The sequence below is a fragment of the Pleurodeles waltl genome, chromosome 8 (genome assembly GCF_031143425.1).
Source record: "Pleurodeles waltl isolate 20211129_DDA chromosome 8, aPleWal1.hap1.20221129, whole genome shotgun sequence".
Taxonomy (NCBI): Eukaryota; Metazoa; Chordata; class Amphibia; order Caudata; family Salamandridae; genus Pleurodeles; species Pleurodeles waltl.
Window position 1 is genome coordinate 1,179,968,160 of NC_090447.1, and position 25,228 is coordinate 1,179,993,387.

The following is a 25,228-nucleotide window of genomic DNA, read 5'->3' on the forward strand; positions in this document are numbered from 1 at the left end:
ATTCCCCTAGGTCTCTAGTTTTAAAAAAATGCAAATGTTTGGTAGGTTTCCCTAAGTGCCGGCTGAGCTAGAGGCCAAAATCTACAGGTAGGCACTTTGCAAAAAACACCTCTGTTTTCTTTAAAAAAATGTGGTGTCCACGTTGCATTTTGGGGCATTTCCTGTCGCGGGCGCTAGGCCTACCCACACAAGTGAGGTATCAGTTTTATCTGGAAACTTGGGGGAATGCTGGGTGGAAGGAAATTTGTGGCTCCTCTCTGATTCCAGAACTTTCTGTCACCAAAATGTGAGGGAATGTGTTTTTTTTGCCAAATTTTGAGGTTTGCAAAGGATTCTGGGTAACAGAACCTGGTCAGAGCCCCACAAGTCACCCCATCTTGGATTCCCCTAGGTATCTAGTTTTCAGAAATGCACAGGTTTGGTAGGTTTCCCTAGGTGCCGGCTGAGCTAGAGGCCAAAATCTACAGGTAGGCACTTTGCAAAAAACACCTTTGTTTTCTTTCAAAAAATGTGATGTGTCCACGTTGCGTTTTGGGGCATTTCCTGTAGCGGGCGCTGGGCCTACCCACACAAGTGAGGTATCATTTTTATTGGGAGACTTGGGGGAACGCTGGATGGAAGGAAATTTGTGGCTCCTCTCTGATTCCAGAACTTTCTGTCACCAAAATGTGAGGAAAATGTGTTTTTTAGACAAATTTTGAGGTTTGCAAAGGATTCTGGGTAACAGAGCCTGGTCAGAGCCCCACAAGTCACCCCATCTTGGATTCCCCTAGGTCTCTAGTTTAAAAAAATGCACAGGTTTGGTAGGTTTCCCCAGGTGCCGGCTGAGCTATAGGCCAAAATCTACAGGTAGGCACTTTGCAAAAAACACCTCTGTTTTCTTTCAAAAAATGTGATGTGTCCACGTTGCGTTTTGGGGCATTCTCTGTCGCGGGCGCTAGGCCTACCTACACAAGTGAGGCATCATTTTTATCAGGAGACTTGGGGAACATACATTAGCAAAACAAGTGTTATTGCCTCTTGTCTTTCTCTACATTTTTTCCTTCCAAATATAAGAGAGTGTGTAACAAAGACATCTATTTGAGAAATGCCCTGTAATTCACATGCTAGTATGGTCACCCCGGAATTCAGAGATGTACAAACAACCACTGCTCCTCAACACCTTATCTTTTGCCCATTTTGGAAATACAAAGGTTTTCTTGATAGCTATTTTTCACTCTTTATATTTCAGCAAATGAATTGCTGTATACCCGGTATAGAATGAAAACGCACTGCTGGGTGCAGCTCATTTATTGGCTCTGGGTACCTAGGGTTCTTGATGAACCTACAAGCCGTATATATCCCCGCAACCAGAGGAGTCCAGCAGACGTAACGGTATATTGCTTTCGAAAATCTGACATTGCAGGAAAAAGTTACAGAGTAAAACGTAGAGAAAAATTGCTGTTTTTTACCTCAATTTCAATATTTTTATTTTTCAGTTGTTATTTTCTGTAGGAAACCCTTGTAAGATCTACACAAATGACCCCTTGCGGAATTCAGAAGTTTGTCTACTTTTCAGAAATGTTTAGGTTTCTGGGATCCAGCATTGTTTTCACGCCCATTTCTGTCACTGACTGGAAGGAGGCTGAAAGCACAAAAAATTGTAAAAATGGGGTATGTCCCAGTAAAATGCCAAATTTGTGTTGAAAAATTGTGTTTTCTGATTCAAGTGTGCCTGTTCCTGGAAGCTGGGAAGCCGATGATTTTAGCACCTCAAACACTTTGTTGATGCCATTTTCAGGGGAAAAAACACAAGCCTTCTTCTGCAGCCACTTTTTCCCATTGTTTTGAAAAAAACGAAATGTTCACTGTATTTTGGCTAATTTCTTGGCCTCCTTCAGGGGAACCCACAAAGTCTGGGTACCTCTAGAATCCCTAGGATGTTGGAAAAAAAGGACGCAAATTTGGCTTGGCTAGCTTATGTGGACAAAACGTTATGAGGGCCTAAGCGCAAGCTGCCCCAAATAGCCAAAAAAAGGCCTGGCACAGGAGGGGGAAAAGGCCTGACAGCGAAGGGGTTAATAATAATGCCTTCAGTTGTTGTACAATTTTTGATGGAAATGTGTAGAGGTTCCATGGCAACGAGAAAAAGTAAAGGTGATAAAGGGCAACTTTGTCTGGTGCCTCCAAAAAGAGAAAAATCACAAGAGGTTTGACCATTAATAAAGAATCTGGCAAATGGACCAGAATATAGTGCTGGGCACCCAGGGGGTTATTTAGGAGTCATCTATGGTGGACCGCATGCCGTACCCCTCCCCAGCTCTACTGAGGTCACACTAGCTCTTTGGCATACAGCCTGAAATACAATGGGGTGATGGAATACAATCACACAAGCAACCCCCTTGTGGGACTTCGCACAATTAGACACCAAGGCCTTACAGGGAGACTTTAACAAATGGGACCTCATTGGCCTTTCTAGGGTAGGTGACCTGTGGAAACAAGGTGAGGTGCCCCCGTTCGCACACTTACACAATGAATACCAGATGATGCCCACTTAGACCTATAGATATCTACAAATCTGTCACACACTACAAAACACACTCTGTAAGGGTGAAGAGCTGCCTGAGTCCTCCTCACTAGAAGACCAATTGTTAGATGAGTGCATGCCCAAAAGGGTGATGTCCCTCACCTACCAAAAGTTATTAAATAATTCCCCTGACACCCTTCTCCCTTTACAACAGCAAGACCTGGGGGGGGGGGGAAGTCGATGAATGGCTGAAGGCCCTAGCGTCCCCTAGGGAAGTAGTCATAAGATCAAGAATATCCCTGGTGCAAATCAAAATCCTCCACAGATGTTACCACGTATGACCAACATTGGCCAAAATGAATAGAATTGATGTAACACTCTGCCCCACGGATGGGCTTGACTATATCAACACTGTCTGGGATTGTGCTGTGGAACTAGCAGTAAAGTGGTGACTTCTAAATATTTTGGGCAAGACTGATCTCACTCGTATGGACCGCATTCGGTGTACACTGGGACTGATGGTGGCTAAATGCAGCATAGCGAGGTAATGGGGAGCTGAAGCCCCACCAAACCTTAATGAGTGGAAGAGAGGTGTGGAGTGGTGTAGGCAGGCAGAACGGATGGTATAGGAAAGCAGAGGCTGCCCAAACAAATGGACGAAGGTATGGGGGAAGTGGAATACATATTGGGTTGGATTATGTGCTTCTGCTGCAAACAATCATTGAGATGTCTGGGGCCAAAGATACCGGATTTCTGATGTTAGCCTGTAGTTTGCAGGGAAGAGGGTTGGTGAGTTTCAGGGACACAGAATTAAGATAGGAATTGACTATTGAGTACTGATACTTTTGTAATTGAGATATTTGCTACTAAATTTCAACATGATTCTTTATGTTTTATGTGCAATAAACATATCTTTAAAAAGAAAGAATATAGTGCTGAGATCATGCGAATAAATTAACTACTAAAATTGAAGGCTGATAAGGTATGAAATAAGTACTGCCAATTTACTTTGTCAAAAGCTTTCTTGGCATCTGAGGCCAGGATGCCAAATGGTAGAGGGAATAATGGTCCAGCTTCAATCACAAGAATTAATAATTGAGTATTGTTTACAGAGTATCTATGTTTCATGAAACCCGATTAATCAATATGAATTAGAGTATCAAGGACTGAAGTTAATCTGTTTGCAAGAATATTTGCATACAGTCTTGAATAATTAATAATATAGAGATGATTTGTAAACAAATTGTGTGATTGTTTTAGGTTCTTGGAGAACTAAGAACTAAGGCTTCAGTAAAAGATCCAGGAGTTGGTCCTGAAATGCTAAAATATTAAAGTAGCTTATCAAATGAGGTAAAAGGTGAAGAGAAAATTCTTGATAAAATTCAGCAGGAATGACATCTGGACCAGGAGATTTAAGCGGTTTAAAGGATTTAAGCCAAAGAAATTGGCACATCCAATCTATCTCTAGTTAATTGTGAGATTTTTGGTAAATTATAATTTCTAATTCTTAAAGAAATTATCAATATGAGAAGTGTCTGTGTATGGAGGGTTATTATAGAGTTGAATGATAATTCAGACATTTTTTATGTGCTATTGCAATGTTACCAGATGGTCCATGAATTGCATTGATTTGAGTTTTGTCTTTTTTACTTTGAAGATGATTTGCCAAATGTCTTCCAGACCTATTAGCACTAAAGCAGAATGTAGTCTTATTGTTAGAAATTTGTATGCTGACCGGTTTGCTTAATAAATAATTGAATTTATAACAAAGTTTTTGTGAGTGTATTTTTTATTGGATATCATTAGATGTAAAAAAGAGATGTTTATATTTTGCTATAAGTCCGTAAGTTTAGAGCTGATATGATAACAGATATGGTTACCTCTCTTAACATATGCTTTAAGTGCATCCCAACGATTTAGAAGTGAAGTAGATCCTTCAGGATTACAAAAGAAATAATCATGTATTGCTGAAAAATGTTTGATTTATTGTTTTCATTAAGGACAACATTTGTATTCATACGTCATCGGTAGTGGGATTTTTGTGTGGAGTTCAGTTGTAGAAAAATTTAAATAAGTGCATGACCAGAAATATCGATATTATGTATAGTAGGATCAGAAACTGAATGTATCAATTGATGGGATATTAAGAATTAATCAATTTGAGTATAGCAGTTATGAAGATTAGAAAAAATGTAAAATATTTCCCAATTGGATGATGCAAATTCCAAATATCTACTGACTTAGTGGATTTAAAAAAAAGGAAGAGTGAAAAAAGCTTTGGGAGAATGATATTTAGCTTGGGAAGTTCTATCCAACAAGGGGTCACATATTATTTGAAAATCACCTCCAATTATGAGTGGGATTTACCTAATTTAAGCACTTCAGAAGTAAATAGAGACGAAAAGTTAGGGTCATCATTTGTTGGGCCTTAAACATTAATGATATGAAAAATGGTATCATGCATTTTGATTTTTACTATAATATAACAACTATTTGAATCAGAACATTTCCGTAGTATTTGAAGATGTACAGCCAAATTTATCAAACATTTTTGCGATCGCAACGGCCCAATGGGCCGTTTGCAATCACAAAAATGTGTTTTGGTATGTAGCAAGCCCAATTTGAGACAACATACAGATTCGGTATTAGGAAGGGGCATGTCGAGGGCGTCCCTTCCTAATACCGAATCGCAGAGATATGTATGATTGTTTTGTGACCGTGAATGCGGTCGCAAAACAATCACAGTTATCACCTACTTCAAGTAGGTGGTAACCCATTTGCAAAGGCACCCCTTCCCCTTTGTGAATGCATGCAAAAATGTCTTTTGGGAGCAGGCATTTTCATTTTTCATTTTTAAACGCATCCATTTTCCTTTATGGAAAACGGGCTGCATTTTAAAAAAAAGATTGCTTTATTGAAAAGCAATCACTGACATAGTGGTCTGCTGAGCCCAGCGTCCCACCATCCCTGCGACTGTAGCCATTCACAATGGATTGCAAATTGCGACCTACCTCATGAAAATTAATGAGGTAGGTCGATTTGCGAGCCCTTGCAAATCGCAGTATGAAATTCCTGGAGTTTCATACATTCCAATAGCGATTACTTAATTGCAATTCACTAAAAATCAGAATTAGGTAATCGCTATTGTAAAAAATTATAGATCTGGCCTATAATCTTTTCAAAAAAAGATTAGCAACTCCATTTTGCTTGTAAACTTCAGGTGAAGAAATAAAGTTACCAACCCATTTTTCATTCGTATATCAGATAAAACTGAATCATCTTTTTCAGTCTCTTGAAGTAAAGAAATATTCGCTTTATGCCTGTCTAGGTATTCTAAAACTTTAACACACTTCACAGTATGTTGTAAACCTTTAACATTAAAAGAAATAATTTTTATTCTATTAGCATTACCCATATTCAAAAAAGAAAAAAGATAGTAATAAAAAAGGAAAAAGATAGTAAAAATATGAGGTAGCTCTAAAGATAGATAATGAGGGGGAAAAAGGAAAGACAAAAACAAACATAGAAAATACAACATAAAAACTTGAATAATATTCTGAAATCTAATACACACATGTTTAAGAATGACCTGCCTAAACAATGTCCTCATAAATAAATAGGACATTTAGGCTGATTATAAAAAAAATTGTAAGCAGCTATTCAGGTGTCACTCACATTTGTTTCCATAGACAGCGGGAACATTGTTCGAGGAAGTCACAAAGATCGTTAGGTCATTGAAAGGACTTGGAGAAACCATCTTTATATATTCTCTCTCATATCTGACTGATTAAACAGACCATATTTAAAACCATAACGTCTTATTCTTGGTCTGGGCTCAGTTAACTCCTTGCGGTTCTTAATTTTTTTCCTTTGCAAAATCTTGAAGAATGAAAATGTTAGTCCCATTAACCATTAAAATCGTGATTTCTCTCACTGCTTTCCGGGTTAAGACTAAGGGCCTGATTAGGAGTTTTAAGCCAGCCGCCAGAACTGTGGTGAGGAGACCGCTGTCAAGGTGGTGGTCTCCCCACCGGCCCTATTACGACTTTCCCACTGGGCTGACGGGCAGGAACCAAGGTTCCCGCCCTTGAGCCTAGTGGGAAAGGTGCAACAGCATTTTTGCCAGCACATAATAGAGCCAGCAGCACTGCTGCCGCATGCATGGGGCACCAGCACCCTGCTGTGGAGACAGTGCACATTTCGTGGGTGCTGGGCGGGAGGGCCTCCTGCACTTTTTTCTCCACCAGCCTTTTTATGGCTGTGGAACTGCCATGAAAAGGCTGGCAGAGAACAAGGTTGTAATCAGCAGGGCAGCCTTGCCTTCAACACTGCCCTGGCTGATTACAACCTGCACCATCGTCACCCCATCAGATTCAGAGATCTTGGTGGGGACCGTGGTAGGATGGTGGGTCTGCCCACCAACCTTGTAATGTGGCAGTCACATCGCCTTAACCACAGTGGTCTGCCAGCCACTGCAAGTCTGCCGGTCTGTTGACTGCCAGACTCGTAATAAGGCCCTAAGTGATGATGACGCAGGACTTTAAAGATCATTTGACGAGGGTTGATATTGCTTGGGCTACAATGTGAAGTAATTCTGTGCTCCTTGTCCATTTCAAATTTCTCTGGGAATTGTAAATATAGAAGAGCAAGTAATAAGCTTTCTAGATATGTTCTGCAGTTATTACCGTTAACATCTTCTGGTAAATTAAAGCTACGCAGATGGTACTGTCTATTGCGATTCTCCAAATCAAGCAAGAGATTACTCATTAGTACAATTTTTTCAATAACAGGCGTTATGCTATCAATTTTAGATTTGTTATCCTGAATTGTTATTGCATTGGCAGAACATTTCATAGAGACTAGCCATGTCTTTACGGATACTATTTTATTTCTGATGCAATATTATCAGTATTAGAGCGTACTGCTTGTAATTCCTCCAGTAAAGTTGATAAAGTGGGCTCATTGGGATCTGCAATTTTTTATTTAACTGGAGGAGGGGAGGTTGCTTGTTTGCGCTTGTTATGCATAACAGGTGTATTTTTCCCTTCCATTTTAGGAAATATCTTCCAATTAAGTCAGGTATACTTACAATTAAATATAAAAAAATATATATATGAAGGTCTACACAAAAACAGGCTGTGCAGCAGCTCAAACCAGCTGTGGCAGTGGTTTAGGCCTCAGCCATGCCCTTTCCTGAATATGACTCCACCTTTGTGACAGGAATTATAGCAGCCCTGCATCAAGGAACCAGTAGAATGCTCAGTGAGGCAAAACTCCCTGAATATATCACTAAAAGCCTCAAGCAATGCTGCTAGATGACGCGCTGGCCCTACAGAAGCATGCAAAACTTCCAGGATAAGGTAAAAACTCACCTTGGTATTCTTAAATCATCATCGATAACGCAGGCAACTCAGAGGCTCAGTGGGAGGTGGCAATCTCAATTCATGCTCTTGTGTGATCACAGGTCCTCCTGGTTTTTGTTAGCTGGTGCAAATAACAAGGTTGAGGTGGTTTTAGATTTCATTCTGAAGATTTTGGAATTCAAGTGGTTTTGGATGGATTTAGATTAGATGACTTCAGAGGGGATATGCAATTTGGCTGGGCAGTAGGTAAATGATTCAGACAGTTGGAATGTGTATAAAAATGCATAAATTGCAGAAAAAGTGAAAGATTTGTTTAGCACTGAATATATTGTGGGACCTCATCTGAAATATAATTTTGCATCCTGAAGGCCATATCTTGAGGAAGGCTCGAGTCACATTAGAGACAATCCTCTAATAGGCTACCACCATGAATTAAAAGGACATAAGTATCAAGATACTTAAAGATGTCAAGGACTGGATGCAGGAAACAACCAGTGCCTAATTTTTTTGGTTGCACGAAACAATCAGTGACTCCGTTTTTGGTGGTCCCTGATAAATTATCCCTTTCTGGAAACTGCTTTGTTTGTTCTTGTAGAGAACCGGTTAACAGGAAGGATATGAGGTTAGCTCAACAGGGAAAACTCAGCATACAAAGAGCCTCCTAGTTACAGATCATGTAAGCTGAACGGCCAAGACATATTTCAAGCAGTAAAGCTCACAAGACTGGAACATAATGAATGAAGCTTATGGGCTGGAGTTTGCAGAACTGGTACTTTCAGTATTGAGGAATCTCTCAGCTAGATGTAGCAAACTAAATATGTTGTGATTCATAAAGCACTGTATAAGACCCACATGCGTGATGTTGAAATAGGGTGGAGTGTATTTTAAGGGTTAATGGAATCTACTCAGCAGGTTCTCATTCATTCTCTTACTCAGAACACATTCAAATAAGAACGAGTGGGAGTCAATCCATATTTAGTGAATGCCCTGACAGCCCAGAGGAGGACTGGGCCTGCCTGATGGAGATATCAATGCCTTCAGTGATATAACTGAACATGTGTATTTTTAAAGCACAGGTTCACCCTGAAGGGTAACCTGGTGCTAAATTACATGTTTTTGTTACCCATCTAAAACATACTTATTTTATTGACCTCAGAGGATTGAGAAGCAAAGTGTATCAACAAGGATGCAAACCTGTGACGATGGGTTTAAACATAGATACCTGTAGTTGATGCACATATTCACTGTGCCACCAGACCTGGAATCATATGTGGTGAATGCACTGAATGAAGAGCAGAGAGCCAAACAAGTGCCATGCTGACCATACTAGTCATTCATGTTTGTTTTTCTGAAAGATAAGCTCCGAAAAGCCTACATTTATTTCATAAAAACTAAATTTCAGTGGCCCTGATGTGGAGGTAGTTGTCTTGCACAGCATGGGATCTTTGTGCATGACCACTGTTTCTTGTCATAGTGGTCACAGACAGGGAAAAAAGAGAGTTGGAAGGCCCACCCTCCATTGCGATGACTTTCAGACACTCAGGCCCACATTACGATTGTGGGGGTCTTAAGACCGACACACTTGCGGTGGCGGTCTTACCACTGCAGATCCGGAGGTAAAGACCGCCGCATTACGAGTCTGGCAGTTTGGCCGAATCCAAACCACCACAATGCCGCCAGTCCTGCCGGTCTGGTCTGACAGTCATGGCTGGCAGTGAGCTCCTCCAGGCCGGCGGCAGGCCTATGACTGCCGGCCATATTAAGAGGCAGCAAATTGCCAGGCTTTTCTACAGCTGTCACCCCGCCACAAAAACCCTGGTGGTAACGCACCCAGGAATCATCCATACAAACACCACTACTCGCATGCATCCCAATACACACACCTACTCACTCGCACCCCCACACTCTCCCTACCCTCCTCTTCCATTCAGACACACACACCTTCCACTCACACATACATACATACATGCACGCACTCACACACACGCTACACATACACGCACAAACCACACACATGCACACAACCCTCCCCCTTTTGGATCGTCCACCTACCTTTCTGGGCGAGGTGGTTGTCTGGGAGGGGATGGGTGTCGGCGTTTCCACCGCCAGTGCTGCACCGCAGTGCAGGAACTGCTGTGCTGTATTACGTCTCGTAATACAGCGGGCGGAGTCCTGTTGACGTGACGTGCTGGTGGTGGAACTGCCTCTCGCCCGCCATCGGTCAGGCTGACAGTTTAATTTCCGCCCTTAAATGGGTGGAAATCTTTGGGTGAGTCCAAATACAGCGATCTTTGGACCACCAGCATTGGCGGTCTTTGGGCACCCACGACTTCAGCAGTCTTTACAAAAGACCGCCGAAGTTGTAATGAGGGCCTCAGTAGCTCTGTCTCCTGTGGCAGGCTTGCGGGCAGTGGACTGTTTCAGATGGTGACCTAACTGAGACGTGCCGTCTGAAACGTGGAGTTTTCACTAACTCTAAATGAGTTGGGGGAACCACAGGTTTGGTTGGAGTGAGTAGCACCCATATAAGGCAATTCTGTTCTTCTGGCAGTTCTGAAACAAAAGCCTTAATTTGTTATTAGGGATGCTTAAACTACAAAACTCATTCCGCACTAATAATAGGTTATAATAAATAAAGGCATATCATTTGTAACTTGAATTTAAATGTGTTACATTATCATGTTACAAGCATTTGAAGTAAGGCCAAAATGTACATACATTTTATCACAATAGTAGTGTACAGGAAAGGCATATCCGTGCTAGATTTCCAAAATAGCCTATGGATATATAGATTAATTCCAATTAGATTGATTGTACTTGTACTTCTATGGCATCCCCTGATAATTTAATAAATATCCAGCTCTTTAGGAGCTATGTTTGGTGGTTGAATAGCTCAATATTGACTACAAGAATCAATCAGTCAATCAAACATTTAGCGAGTGTGGCAAATCATCCGTGTGTGTTTGTTTCTTTAAGCCACGTGCTCTTCTTTCGAGCAAAGCAACAATGCTTGACAGTCCAGACTGTTATCTCCCCCAGACTGTGAAAATGGTTGCTACGTAATTCCATGTCAGCAGGACACCATGGGCCATAGTGTAGCACATAACTTTTTCATTAGAGAAAAAAATCTGTGCAATTCCAGTTTCTGCCGCTTGTGTAAAATACAATTGAGCAAATGTTTTTTGAAGCAGAACAGAACATGAAGTAAAATGCTTTGACACTATTCTTGCTCTTTACATGGGTCTGGGGTCAAGGCTGTCTTCCGTGTCTAAGTACATGAGCAGACGGGCTTTAAGTGGGATGAAAAAACTTTGGGCGGTTGTGTAGAAGGAGCGTGACAAACCAGGCAAAGGGGCATGGCCTACATATCACAATAACTAGAATTGTATGCTTAAGAAAATCATAAAGTTGTATTCAGCAATGATAATAATATAGTAAAAAGGTTTATTTAAGTACCATGAACAATAAAAACAACAAAGTATATACAAATCTAGGAATATAAATGTTGAATTAAGATACATTTATGGTAAACTGACAGGCGTGCTGGGTGCCTGATCTCTCTGATAAGAGCTAAATTGATGGTAGTATTTTCTGAGTCTGTCCTGCCTTTCCTGGTTAACTATTATTTGTCACAATATCCTACATTTTCTGTACCCTTTCTCATTCAACTCCCGGGCCTACATTCGCTCACACTTGTACCTTCAAGAGCAATCTGTTTTTTGCTTTGAGTCGATAGCTATCTGCTGGTAAGAGACTCCATAGATCAACTAAAGGCATCATCAAAGCTCTTATCTGAGAGGAAGCTAGGGGTGGAATAGGGTCTAACTTAGAATGCCTCAAAGTGTGATTTGTTTTGCAGGGGGGGAAACGGGTTTACAGTCTTACTCACCTCCTTCCTTGCCACTTCCTCACAGTCCTCTCAGGCCCATGACCTCCTGCCTAATCGCATTTAGTCCCAATTGCTGTGAAAGTGGTGTTTTGATCGCCAAGTTTGCTTCTGCGGTGGGTTGGGGTGGAATGGAAGAAGGCAAGTGTTGAGGGAGAAGGAGGAGCAGAATAGGCAAAAGAGACAGGGGAAAGCAAATGGTCTGCAAAGACCAGTATTTGTGCCTCCCAGGGAGACCTGTCAGTAGAAAAAGGGCGCTGTGTTTGCCTAGTGATTTGCATCAGAAAACTAAGGGGCTGATTTAAGAGCCCCTAGTGCCAACTTAGCGCCGCCGTAGCATCATTGTATTTACGCTGAGGTGGCATTAAAGTGGCATTTTCCCCGTGCCATATTTACAAAGTGGCGCAATGCATGCAATGCGCCACTTTGTACACCCTTCCACCACATTATGCCAATGCCAGGCATAATGTATGCACAGGGGGCATTCCCCTGTTAGAGGGGCTGAAAAAATGGCGCAAGGAAATCTATGAGATTTCCTTGCGCCATTAGTTTCGGTACATTTAACGCCTGCTCAGAGCAGGCGTTCAAAGGGGGCTTCCATTATTTATAATGGGCCCCTATGTACTCTGCAGGAGTAGTGCCAATATTTTGGCACTATTCCTGCAGAGTACATCAATAGCGTAAAAAATATGACGCTATTGTCCCTTACCCTGCGCCATGGTGCACCGTATTATGAATACGGTGCACACATGGGGGCAGTAAGGGAGCGTTAAGGGGCGCAAGGAAAGTGGCGCTGCACTAGGTGCAGCGTCACTTATCTTAAATCTGCCCCTAAATGTTTTAGGATAGACAAAGTGAAAAAAAGTGAGAAATGTCAACCTTTGTGGAAGTGGTGGGAGGCATCCGCCCTAAAAAGGTGAAGTTGGCAATTGTTCGTGTAACTTATCAGCCCTTTTGTGATGATGCAAATGCACATAGGCTACTCAAAATAATTTTGAAATCCTATAGTGATTAGAGGTCTGCAGCTTTCAAGCGCTGTACACATGGACACTGTCATTAAAGATGTAAACGTCCACTTTCAGTACTCTCTTTGTTTTATCCCTTGTCCTAGTGTATCGACTTTTGTCATTATAAACATAGCAGTAAAATCCAGAGAATGATAAACAAGGGAGTAGAAACATTTTGATTGTCGTTACTATTCAACCGGCTAAGATATTTGTTACCAAACTAAAACCCATCACAAAAATATTTGTTGTGGCCTCTGCGTTCCTTTTATCACGCATAGAGCAAGCTGGAGACGTTAGCCAAAGTCATCAGACACACATTTTCCTCTTTCCCGTTTATTTTAATTCCCATTTCTGGATTTGGAGTACCAAGGATGTCACAACCCTAGTCGAATGGGTTGTGCAGTGCTTGTGATACTCTTATTATAAGGAGAGCTGGAGTCTCTGTCTGTATTTACCTTTTTGCAGTACTTTTCTCAAAAGTAATGAAAGTCACATAAAACTGCACAGGGATCTTCAAAATAGCATTCTCAGGTTGAAGACAGAATTTAGGGCCAGATGTAGCAAAGGTTTTTCCCCATTCTGTGTCTATGGGAAAAAGTGTTTGTACATATGGCCCTTAGTCCTATCCCTGCCGGGTGCAGCCCCTGACTCACTTTCTTCCATACGGTGTCTGCCCAGGGATGAGTCTGGTTGGGTTCGGTTGTAAACACCACCACACCCACCAAGAAAGGTGAGGTTCACAGGATATTGCACGGGGTAGCTGCAGGAGATTCCAAAGTGCTTTAGCCACATTGCTTATACAGAGCAGAGAAAGTTGCTTACCTCGCCACCTCCGTTAACACTGCTCGCCCCCACCCACCAACCATAACACAAAAAAGCACTACGACAGTGGCACTGTGGGCTGCGTCGTAGTGCTTTCTTCCATGCAGCATGTGCAACGTGACTAAAAGATTGACAAAGCCAATAGGTAGCGTAGCTGAGACCTATTGGTTTTGCCAACCCCTGTTTTTAATACAACCAGCCTATTATTCACTGCTAATAAGACTTTATTATTACCCAAAGAGCCCTTTTTAGCAACCTTAGAGTAGAATAAGATTATGTTAAATATATAATGCAGTGCTATTCCTATGCCTTGCAGTTTGTATTCAGTGCCTTGATTATAATTCATAGCTCACTGTGCCACAGTGGAAGGATTGTAATTTATGAACTGCAAGTAACAAAAAGGCCGCTAAGATAAAAGCAGTGACCCACTGATCTATCTACATTAAAAAAATCTGTGTTCTGCATTTAACACATTTAGTTTTGCAGCAGACACATTAACCCTCTCTGCTGAATTGTAAGTCAATGATGTTTCTAGATAAAGCAAAGATCTTTCCTGAACAGTCTGAAAAATGGGGACTTGTGCAGGTAGGTTAACTATTGGAATTTGGTCTCCCTCCATCTCTAAGGACAGCACTGTGTTCTTTCACCCAACCTGTTCACACCAGCCTTGTGCAACAGTGGCCTGAGCAGGTAGGCTTGGAGGGAGTTGGGTGGCCAGTCTGGACATATTGTTGACCTCCAAGAGAACTGCCCACCCCTGGCACTCATGCACCGGACCATGGGGTGGCGGCCGACTGCCCGCTTTGGGAATTCACCCCTAAAGAAAAGCAGCATGGCTGCCGGGAATGCCTTCAAAACACCAAATGAAGGGTTGTCCGTGGCACACGTAGTGTTGTGTGATCCATGGTTGCTAGGCCTGCCCAACAGATTTATTTGCCAGGTCCGGGTACAAGGAGGCCAGGGCATTCAAACAGAGCCCGATAGGGTCCCTTTAAAAAACTGGCGGTGCTGAGCACCTGCAGGACCCAGCCCACCTAAAGCCATGTGTGTAAAAAATATAATGAAAATCGGTTTACTTTTTAATGTGTTTCAATACATTATATATATTTTTTAATGTTTATTACACACTGAAAATTATGTTCAATAAATACGCGTGCTGCATATGTGTTCTGTATCCGACCGATCCATTCTTTAAAACAACAAAGCCAGTGGTTCGAATAGATTCGTTCAGATTTTTTTTACTCATCTGCTAATTTTCTATACTGTGGCTTGAAGCTTCCAGTCATGGGCATTCACTTGCAAAGTGCATTGTGGGAGTCGTAATCTTGGATTTCTTCCGATAAACCCGTCTGAAAACAATCCTAGATAATATTGTATGAAGAATGCTCTTGACTCTATTTAAGGACTAGCATTTATGTGTAAATCAATTAATTGTCTTGGTCACTTTTATTGTATTTCTTTAATAATTTTCTTCATCATGTGCATGCAGAGAAAACATTTTAAATGTAAAATTTGCAGCCTTCACGACCTTCTCTAAGGCTGAACAATAGCGTAGCAGAATGCAATCCGTACACAAATTCTAAATCGAAACATCATTAATTTTCTTTTCAGATCAGTCTGACCAGAGGCGACCGAAGGGGGCTACATTTTTCAACAGGCGACCAAAGGGGACCAGATTTATCAGCAGCAGGCTCTGGGGCAAGGCGCAATGTGAGCACCTCGAAGGCCTTTTAAGTCTACGGTGGGTGAGTTCGTAGAAGTGTGCAGTGGAATGGACTAGTTTCCTCACAGAAATTAACAGCCTACTGACCATTTTTTCCTAAATAAGCGGAGGGAGTATTTGAGCGAGTGGAAATGGAGGGCCGGAGTCCAGGAATTTCTTCGAGCCTGTTTTTGGCGGTAACCCATCCCTTATTCCTATTTTCAAGAATGTGTGCAACGCTGATGAGTAGCATATTCATATGTGCAACCAATCATACAGTTAGAATTCCGGCTTCTAATATATTTCAGTGGCCTAAGTCCAACTAACATGACTAACTTCCATTTCCGTGCCTCGCGTCAGGCATGTATTGTGCCCAGTTGTCACCAGAAAGAAGCCATGCCTTTTCTACTTCTGTCCAGTGCTTGGTTGCTGAGTGCGTTGTTCTTGGAAGCTTAGCAGTGCAATAGGTTGGTCATGGTTGCCTGGTTTATTGACGTTTACATTATTTCCTTTTGTGTTTTATGGGAATTAATGCAATGGTATATTGTACTATATTTTATTTTACCTCATTGTATATTTTCAGCATGTGCTTAAGACATTTCTGCTAATTTGTGCAACATCGTAGCCTTTTCAGGGTCTTAGTGCAGTATAGGTATGGTTCAGAGATCTCACTGACCTCAGTCATGGTTAAATGGTTTCAATGTGTTTGGTCAGTACAGGTGGGTCTTTCTAATGTATTGCTTATTAATAGTTCATTTTAGTTTATGGGAAGAAATTGTGTCCGGAAAACAAGACTTAACAAAGTGGTCAGAACCACACATGCCTTTACCATGCAGGCTTTACAATGCATGCGTCTTTATTACTCATGCTTCTTTACCACCCAAGCCTTTACCACGAAAACTTTTACAACAATATGCCTTTACCACGTATGAGTCTTTACCACACATATTTTTACAACAAATATGTCTTTATCACGCATACCTTTACATCAAAAATGTAAGCGTTTCACAGGCAAGTGTATGTATATATATATATATATATATATATATATATATATATATAAACTTAGTGGCAGTTGCGACTAGGTAGTTATCTTCACAAAATTGTCTAAAAAAAAAAGTGCATGGAATGTTTCAGTGTGATCTGTCAAGCGGGGCCTACAGAAAAGGGAGGGTGTAAAAAGTAGCATTTCCGATGTTATTTCCCATAGGACATTTAGACAAGACTACAGCCCGAACCGCTAGACGGAATTGCACCAAATGTGGCAGAAAGCTAACTTTCAGTATGAAGATCGGGCTTTCACTTATTTGGTGTAAATCCTTTCAGTAGTCTTGGAGGTATTAAAGGGAAAATACATTTAGATATCTCTGGCTGTGACGACTTCACAAATAATGACAAGCTTGTGCAGGGAAATGCACAGCTCTGATTGGCTGTCAACAAGTGTTGGCAGCCATGTTGAAACTCAGCTTCAGGTGAGACAATGCAAGTGATCACAAAGCCAGTGCTTTTTAAATTGCTGATCATGTGACCTGATAATCACGAACTCCATGTCCCAAGGTGCACCATTCCATGGTCTCACCTGTGATCAAGGCAGTTGGAGCCGAAACGCGTCAGGAAAAGGAGAGTTGTTGTTCACTCTGGAATAAAGTGTTTGGATGGATCCCAAACTGGTGCCTTAGCTACTTTTGTTCTATGTTAAGATGGATGCTTCGCCCTCATGCGGAGGCTGCCCTGTCAGGGTCTGTGGCCCCTTAATGGAGCGTGTTGAACAAAGATTTATATTGAAGGGGCCCGACCCGCTTTCCTCGGTGAGAACCACGGCATTTATCCGAGACAGAAGGTCAAACTGAGGTGAGCAAGGGATGGGAGAGAGGTATTTTACCTCCCTTCTAGCTGTTTGGGACCTCCTTATAACGAGAGGAATATGGGCAACAACTTTAAACAAGGACACTTTTCCAGTATACATTGTAACTTTGGTGCCTAAAACGCTATTTCATGCAGTACAATGATTCAGCACCAGAGTTTAAGAACATGGAATGGTGCACCTTGGGACATGGAGTTCGTGATTATCAGGTCACATGATCAGCAATTTAAAAAGCACTGGCTTTGTGATCACTTGCATTGTCTCACCTGTGATCAAGGCAGTTGGAGCCGAAACGCGTCAGGAAAAGGAGAGTTGTTGTTCACTCTGGAATAAAGTGTTTGGATGGATCCCAAACTGGTGCCTTAGCTACTTTTGTTCTATATATATATATATATACACACATATATATATATATATATGTATGACCTAGGGGCGGTCGCCACTAGGTAGTTATAGTTAGGACCATTTTTTCCATAGACGGATCATTTTTGTTTTGCCAATAACTTTGGCCTTGCTCAATGAATCTTCATGAAATGTTCAAAACATATACTTTGGTTTGGTCAGTTTAGCTGTTGTCTTGAAAGTTTCAGAGTGATCCGTGAAGCGGGGACTGAAGTTAAGGGGGGGTCCCAAAACACTTTTCTCCATTCTGTGTCTATGGGAATTTTGCATTCTTTTTCATTCTTTAGACATATCTGCAAACCGAACTGTTGAATGGAATTACACTCAATTTGGCACAAAGCTAGATCATTTTCTGCAGATTACGCTTTTTGTGGTTTGGTGTAAATCTGTTCAGCAGTTTTTGAGTAATTTAAGGCCCAAAAATATAAATATCTAGCACCGGGGATTTGCGACAGATTCCTCGTGGATTGATCCGTAGATCCACGGGCTACAGGGAGGATCTGATTGGCTGACTGCATGCTGACAGGAATGTTGCGGCCACCATTTTTTTTTTCATACGGAAACAGTCTCTGGGGCTAAAATCTTGGTTGAATGTAGATGATGGGGTTGAGATGGAGGTTCCCTGACCACATGGTTGTTATATACTTGTGATGAATAAGTTAAAATGGTCTTCAAATGCCTTATATTCTTTTGACGGTTTCTGAGATCAGCGGATTCATCAGCAGAGCTCAGCACAGCCCCCAGTGTAAATCTGCAGGTGGATCCGCAAATTTTTGCGGAACGTCAAAAACAAAAAATAGATATAAATTCATACACCTATTCAAACACCCAGACAAACAACCTAACGTCCACTCTCACACCCAGAGAGACACTGTCACATCCACTCTCACACCAACCCTCACACCCATGCAGACAGTCTCACACTCAGATTTGGAGAAAGATACTCTTACACCCACTCTCACATTGAGGCAGATACTGTCACACTCCCTCTCACACCCACCAAGACTGAGGCTCTCACACTTACTCTCACAACCAGTCATACATTGTCACACATAGTCTTACACCCATAAACACACTTTGGCATTCACTCATATTTTTACATATAAGTTGCCCCATGTAACTATAAGCAGGGACCTTATAAAAATAGTTTTATAAGCTCTGGTGAGGTAAAACAGCCAAATTCGTTTTTCCCTCATTGTAGTGAATGGCCTCCATAGGCTAGAATGGGGAGACTTTATTTTAATTTTAATAGTCCCCTTAAGTGACAGAAACCAGAAGTTTGGTATCAAATTAATTGTTATTATAAATCCCACAACTTCCAGTTGTGGGATTTAATATAACTTGTTCAGGTAAAGAGTTTTCAACTTTACCTGAAAAGTTGCCAACTTCAGCCCTGCAGTGTTTTTGCTGCTGTGCTCTGAATGGCCAGCCTCTGGCAGCCTGGCCAGGCTGCATTGATGAGGTGTGAAGTGGCCTGGCTTCACACAAAGAGATGTGCCTGTGGGAGGAGATCTCCCCTCAGCAGATGGTGAGGCAGGAAGGGGGAGGGCTGCCAAACTGGTCTTCAAAGGGAGAGAAGGACATTTGGAGCAACCCAGCAACACCCCCACATCCTGCAACCCCAGACAACTAGGTGCCCCTTGATTAGATTAGGAGAGGGCAGGAGAGGGGTGAGTTTTTGATTTTTAGCCACACCAGTAGGTGGGCTCAGTCAGATGTAACCTCCAAAAATCACTCTCATCCATGATGGATTTGTGAGAAATGTTTTCTCCTGGGGTTGATTTTTGCCACACTTCCCAGGAAGTGGTCATCAGAGGGGGAAGGACCCTGCTCTTGATTGGAGAATCAGGACCCTCCTGTTTTTCACCCAGGAGCAAGGATAAAACTGGCAGACCTGCACCCACACCTCAGATCCACATCAGATTCCAACAAGGAAGAACCAAAGGAGAAGAAGGACTGCCCTTCTGGACCCCTGTCCTTCACCTGGACCCTGCAATCTGAAGGACTGCACCAGCTGCACACTTGGGCTTCACCACAAGAAGGACTTTGCCTGGCTTCAACTGGTTCAAGGAGGGACTCTCTGTTTGCTACAGGTGACAAATTGCTAACCAGAGTCCCCTGCACCAACTCCTGAAGAAATCAACCAGCTGACCACTGTCCAGTGGCCAAAAAGGAGTTTGCCCAGGTGCATTCTGGGAGTTGTAGTCCACACCCCCAAGGATCTTCTTAGAGCTTCTGGAGCCTTGGGGTGAGCTGTGGACCCCAAAAAGAACCTTAAAAGAACATCTGGGAGATGAGCCAGAAGTTTGGAGAACTTTTGAAAAAAAGCTCCATAGAGGGACCGACCCGCTGCGGCAACTCTAACCAGCTTGCATCAACCGCGAGCCACCCTAATTTGCAGGTTCGTCTCGGTGAAGAAAATCTCCAAGAAAGAGACGAAGTCCGAACGTAGAAAGTTGACCGGGACCTCCCAGCTAGCGTATCCGATGAGGGCTCCAAGGACGTCGGATCAAGATCCAGGTTTACCACGGTCGAAGGATTTTCACCGCGAAAAAAAAAGACTAAGTCCGAAGGTAAAAATCTCCACCGAGGGCTCCCGCGACGCATATCCGGAGAAGAGTTCCAGGAGGTCGGATTGGACTGGCAGGTTCGTCCAGCTGAAGAAAATCTTCAGAAAAACGACTAAGTGCAAAGGTAAACTTTTGACCGAGGCCTCCCGCGGGCTGCAACCGAGCTGGGCTCCATCGCGGTCGGCCTTAAACTTTGACTTTGCCCCGGTCGAGGTGCGACCAGATGACCAGATTGGCGCTTTTTGTTTCAAGGCGCTAGAAGACATTAATTCTTTAAAATTTCATATCTCCGGTTCTCCTTATCAGATCTTATTCATTTTGGTGTCATTTTAAAGATAAAAATATAATCTATTTTTATAAATTGGTTTTGGATTTTTAAACTGTTTCCTGTGTTTTATTTCATTACTGTTTTGTGATATTTGAATGCTTTACACTCTGTCTCCTAAGTTAAGCCTTGTCGCTCGTTGCCAAGCTACCAAGGGTTGAGCTGGATTTAATTTACTGAGACCTAACTGGACCTAAGTGGAGGTTAGTGGCCTATTGCTAAGTGTAGGTACCTATCTGCCCTTACCAATAACCCATTTTCCTATATATATATATATATATATATATATATATATAGACACACCCACATACATATATAAGTAGGAAGTGTTGGCAGCCATCTTAGGACTCAGTTTCAGCTGAGTCCCAGAAAAAGTGGTAAAAAATAATAAACAGGGCAGGGTAGGGCCACCCTGATCCCTTAGTTCTGGTGCCCCCCAAGAGAAAAAAAACCATTTGTTTGAATATTTAAAAAAAACAAGCAAGTGTGGCCGTCCGAGCTTGTATAATGAACGCTGCTGATGGGCCAGGTCCCGGGTTCATTGAAAAATGTGGGGGGCGCACGGGGCCTCCCCTCCTACGGCTTAGATTAGACATGGGGACCGCCACCTCCCTGGGGCTATCTTTGAATTAAATGTGTGGGGGCGCCACCTCCCAGGGGCTATCTTTAACTGAAAGGGTTGGAGGGCATGTGGCCCCACACTGCCCCGGGGACAGCTCCTGCCAAGTCAGAGCAAACACTTCTCTCACAGCAAGTGAGAGCTGGCAAAAAGCTCTCACTTGCTGCGAGAGGAGGTTTCCTCTTTTTGAAACAGAGGAAACTATTGCTCTCACAGAGAGGGAGATGCATCTTTAGCAGCTCCCTCTCTGTGACAGCAAGGCCGGCTCCGGCAGGAGAAAGGGAGCCGGCTGGAACCACGGGGGCCTTCAGGCTGCCTCTTGGGTCCTATTGCTCACTGGGTGCCCTGGAGGGCATCCTTGAGAGATAGACATGCCCCGGGGGCTGGGGTCCCCGGGGCCAAAATCGGCCAGGCGAGGGGATTTGCATGTGCCCCCCCATGCATTTATAGTGGGCACTGGGGGATGGGGTCCCTAGGGCTGAAATAAGCCAGGGGAGGAGGGGCCACCCAGCCCCCCTGCCCGACAATGGACATGAACCTAACGATGTAGCACTTAGAACCTAACCAGTAGAAAGTGCTCCAGTTGGGTAGACATTTTGTGCAAAACTGTGGACCCTTGTTGGATAAACAAGCAGATGAGCTTCCGTTCTGAACATGATGCTCATTTCACTGAAATTAAATCTCAACAGGAAACACTTACAAATATAAACGCAGCAGACGCCCCAGTTGAAGCTCCACTTCTCAAAAGGACAAATGATCCCAAATCCTGGGCTTGGTGAAGGCAATGCAAGTGTGCTTACTCAACGTTTCAATATTGAAAAATGAACTGAAAACCTTAGTGGAGGTGAATGCTTCTTTCATCTTTTGGAGCGCAATCAGACATTCTCACAGAACAATTCAGCTGTTATAGTTAGTTATTTCAAGTAACTATAACTTGTGGCCTAAGGTAAATATAACTCATGCCCTCCCCATGCACTGCTAATTACTCCAGATATTACAGCACTCATATAAACTTTTATAACATCAATAAAAATGTCAATGAAATACTAGAAGTCAAGTTATTGAAGAAAAAACTGTGCATGGCAGGGGCTTGAGTTGTAGTTACCTTAGGCCACGAGTTATAGTTACCTGAAGTAACTCTAACTGCTGAATTTCTATGGTTTTGTGCGAGTAGATTCAGAACCTCACTATAACATCCCGATAACCTTTTTTTTTTTTGAAAGTAAAAAAAAATATATATATCTATATACAATGACAGCATTGTAAGGGCACGCATGGTAATGGCATGCATGGTTCTGACATACAACTGATTTGTCCAAAAGTGCAGTTTTTCTTATCACTCAATGTACAGGCCTAAGTTTATCACTTTATGTATCAGCATTTTGTGTGGTGAGATACATTTTTGGCATTTGTTTTTTCTAAATAAATGTGGCCATGGCTTCTACACCCACCTTTTGCTTCCTTACCTAAGATCATCTTAACTGTTGTATTAGCCTCAATCCACTAACAAGCATTGTCAAAGTCAGTGAGTTTGGTTTGCATTTTGAGTCTTGATTAGCATATTTCAAAATGCCTGCCGCAGTGAAAAAGCAAAACAAAAATGATTGCCTTCTGTAAACAATACACCTGTGAAATAAAAAACGGAAAGTGTGATAATTCAATGTACTTTTGAGAGTAACATAGGGCCAGATGTATCATACAACCAATTTGCGATTCTCAAATAGCGATTTTAAAAAAATCGCTATTTCAGAAATGCAAAAAGGTATGTATGATTTTTGCAATTCGGTAATAGCGATTTCTTAAAAATCGCAAATTCTATTACTGAATTCAAATAGAGAATCTGTCCCCATTCGCACCTATGGGCCTGTTGGCCCATATCTGCGAATGTTTTGCATTTCCAAAATTGCGATTTCTTAACCAGAAATCGCAATTTTGGAAATGCAAAACCCCAGGCTTCTGGGGGCCTAAGGCCCCCTCCGCTGCACCCCAAACATTTTTGGGGGGACATGTAAGGTGCACACATGCCAAAAGGGCATGTGTGCTTTACATGTACATTTTAAAAATGCATTGTAAATGCATTTTTAAATTTTGCACATGGTTACCACCAGGTTCAACCTGGTGGTAAATAGCGATTCCTAAATGCCCAAATCGCATTTAGTAATGGCTTCATACATGTGCTAAGAAATCGCAAATAAGGAATCCTTATTTGCGATTTCTTATTTAGAGACTCGCAATTTGCGACTCTCTAAACAGGGTCGCAATTTTAAGGAATCACTATTTTTGCGATTCCTTAAAATTGCGTTCTGAATGTCTTTCATACATTCTGAACTGGCTTTTTGCATTCGCAAACGGGCATTCGCACCGTTTGCGAATGCAAAAAATCTTGATACATCTGGCCCATAGTCCCTCATGCACTGTAAATAATGCACTCTACAGGAGGAGGAATGATATCCCAATCTCCAATAGCATGTGGTGAGTGAGAAATTCTTCACTGAGCAGGGCCAAAGCTAATTCTACATATATTTTAAAGAATATTTAACATTAAAGTTTGCAGACAGCAGCACAGTGAAGCCAGACCTAAAACTGTGTCAACATTTTTGGTCAGTACACTTTATTGTTTCCCTATTTGCAAGTGATCCATCAGATTGCATTAGCACCTGTGTATACCTATTACAGTGAACCAAGTTTGACTGCATTACAATTCTTCAGAAGAATGCCTCTTTGAATTTGTATCTAGAGTGATGATGTGGAATGTTTTCTTGTGCGTCCCATTTCCTGCAAGCGTTATGCCTGATGCACACACTGTACTTGTGAATTTAAGGAGGCTTCTAATGCTCCTTAATTATCTTTGATGGATTGTATCATACGTTTTAGGGAATGATTCATCCCAATCTGAAGTCATTACAGATCAAACGCTTTGAAGTGAATCACACCACACTATAATTTATCTGAACTCTGACTAAATCTGAAGATGGAAAGATTTGCAACAACCTAAGGCGAAACAGAAAAGGGAAACCCATCCTACCTCTATGCATCCTTGCTCTAACCTTTTCCGATCGCTTTGTGCCCACCTTAAAAAGGTTAAAAAAAAAAAGCAGCTTGGATATATGCCCCATCATGCCAGCTAGCTCGTATTTACCTGTAGAGAAAGGGCAGTGGCTGATCAGACAAGTGAGAGAAAGTCTGGTGGCATTTTGGGGTAAAGTGTGACTTGGAGTTTTAGTGTGTTAAGGCATTATGGGCCTGATTACAACTTTGGAGGAGATGTTAATCCGTCCCAAAAGTGACGGTAAAGTGACGGATTTACCACCAGCCGTATTACGAGTCCATTATATCCTATGGAACTCGTAATATGGCTGGTTGTATATCCGTCACATTTGGGACGGATTAACACCTCCTCCAAAGTTGTAATCAGGCCCAATATGTATTGCTGTGTTCAACCCCTCTTCCACTTTCATTATTAAGTATCACCAAAATAACAGAAGGCAGAATATGAACCCCTCTGTTCCATAGGAACTGACATCAGTATATTGCCAGAATGGGTATTACCAGACACAACACTGCCTCTAGGACATGAATAGCCAAACCAGGAAGAAAGCCATAGAGAATGAAATAAAAGCTTGCAAGACTTAATGTGCAAATCATAATCTCCTGCCTAATGATACCAAGCGGTGGAAGGTAAGTCAAGTCTGTCTAATAGAAGCTCAAAATAAGAAGGAAGCAAAAAAAATGGGAGGGGTGTAGAAACTGTCCACCACAATATAGGAGAATCCATTACTGTTATACAGTGACTGTCACTCTAGGAGGACAAGATTGTTACTATTACAGCAAACAAACAGATTAGCCAAATCAGAGGTGGTGGAGACAAGTATGCAGGATCCTTACAGAGACAATGGAGACACATGAAACAGGCGCAACTCATGCTGGGAGGGATGAGACTCACAGTAGTATTTGAAAGTACCGTAGTAGGCACTAACCACTGTAAGAGAAAGGGATTACACTACAATAGTAAAGCAAGTGAGATACAGCTGGAAAGATGCACCTTACCTGTTCGAAGGAAGTTGCTTCATGGTGACACCACCCTCCTTAGTTAGAAGGTGGATGCAAAAGTGAAGCTCTCCAAAAACTCAGCTGGACTGGCTATATCAATCATTAAGATATA

General features: G+C 42.1%; 1 protein-coding gene across 2 annotated transcripts in view; it reads left to right on the forward strand.

Moving 5' to 3' along the window:
* Positions 1-25,228, forward strand: part of ENOX1 (ecto-NOX disulfide-thiol exchanger 1) — a 2,146,160-nt gene that overhangs the window by 723,281 nt on the left and 1,397,651 nt on the right. For both annotated transcript variants that reach the window (XM_069205418.1, XM_069205419.1), the window contains one exon: positions 15,196-15,325. The gene's annotated coding sequence lies outside the window, so the exon portion shown is untranslated. The remainder of the gene's footprint in view (positions 1-15,195; positions 15,326-25,228) is intronic.